Genomic DNA, 1,849 nt, shown 5'->3' with positions numbered 1-1,849 from the left:
CTTCATCGCCACCACACCCTGTAAACCACACCGAGTTTCATCGGTCACCACACACTCAACACCCGGTCATATAGCGTCCTGTGGCCATTTAATGAAGGTTGGTGTGTGTGTTTCGGTTCATAATTACAGGAATGTTTGCCTCGCCTGGGTCGGATGGGCCTGAGACGAGCCACGTCAAAATGTCAGCTGTTTGTTACGGCGTAAAGGTAAACACGAGCTGCTCCTGGTACGCTGTGAGAAGAGGGGGAACTTGACTCAACAGCTGTGGAACAATGACCACTATTGCCATCAACAACAAGGTCTAATATCCCACACAACGGCGTAGTTAACTGACTCAGGAGGAACAGGTGTTAGGTGATGACCTTTATTTACATCACCAAGAAGGTTGTTTATCCTACAACTGTCATGAAGAGAGAGAACTGATTGAGAAATGACCTCTGTTTACTAAGGTAACAAAGTTTATATTCCCTTCTCTCACTGGCTTCTGGAACAACAGCTGTAGTTAAATCGTCATTATTTGCCCAAGGTATAAGTTAACCAAGTCATACGAACAGCTGGACAATATTGACCTTTACCGAGTTATATTACAAGGTCGGTTTTCCCACAGAAGGTAAACCACAAGCTCAGGAAGACCCGCTGTACAATAATGGCCACTATAGACTACAGTCATAAGGTCTATATTACCCAACACAACAAACAACACTCCACCGGACCAAGAGTGAAGCACAGCTGATCTTTGGTGACTTTCTCTGCACTATATGTTGTCCCACACACCTGCAACAGTAACAGGTGTGTGTTGCAGAATACACTGTAGCAGTAACAGGGGGATGTGTGTTAGAGTACACTTGCAGTACAGGTGGCAGAGAATGCAGTAGTAATAAAAGTGGAGGTTACGTGTAGTGGTACAGGTAAAGTACAGCATACCTGTAGTAACAGGTGTGTGTTACATAGTACAGCTGTAGCAGTAACAGTTAAGTATATAGTACACCAGTAGCAACAGGTGTGTGTTACATAGTACACCCACAGTAGCAAGGTAAGATAGCACCTCAGTAGCAAGGTAGTACACTGTAAGAGCAACAGGTGTGTTACGTACACCCACAGTAGCAACAGGTATGTAGTACACACAGTAGCAACAGGTGTGTTACATAGTACACCCACAGTAGCAACAGGGTTATAAGACACCCACAGTATGACAGGTGTGTTATAGGACACCATCATAGACTAGCAACAGGTGTGTATAGTACACCCACAGTAGCAACAGGTGTGTTACATAGTACACCCACAGTAACAACAGGTGTGTTACAGTACACCCACAGTAGCAAAAGGTGTGTTACATAGTACACCCACAGTAGCAACAGGTGTGTTACATAGTACACCCACAGTAACAACAGTTGTGTTACATAGTACACCCACAGTAGCAACAGGTGTGTTATAGACACCAGTAGGTGACATAGTACACCTAAGTAGCAACAGGTTATGTTATATAAGGTACACACAGTAAACAGTATATGGTTACATAGCACACCCACAGTAGCAACAGGTGTGTTGTTACATAGTACACCCACAGTAGCAACAGGTGTGTATGTTACATAGTACACTCCACAGTAGCAACAGGTGTGTGTTAAGTACACCACAGTAGCAACAGGTGTGTATGTTACATAGTACACCCACAGTATCAACAGGTGTGTATGTTAAAAATACACCCACAGTAACAACAGGTGTGTTACATAGTACACCCACAGTAGCAGGTGTGTTACATAGTACACCCACAGTAGCAACAGGTGTGTTACATATAACCCACAGTAGCAACAGGTGGTTACATGTACACCACAGCAACAGGTGTGTTACA

This window comes from Homarus americanus, unplaced genomic scaffold, assembly GCF_018991925.1.
Source record: "Homarus americanus isolate GMGI-L3 unplaced genomic scaffold, GMGI_Hamer_2.0 scaffold8929, whole genome shotgun sequence".
Taxonomy (NCBI): domain Eukaryota; kingdom Metazoa; phylum Arthropoda; class Malacostraca; order Decapoda; family Nephropidae; genus Homarus; species Homarus americanus.
This window is presented reverse-complemented; position numbering follows the sequence as displayed.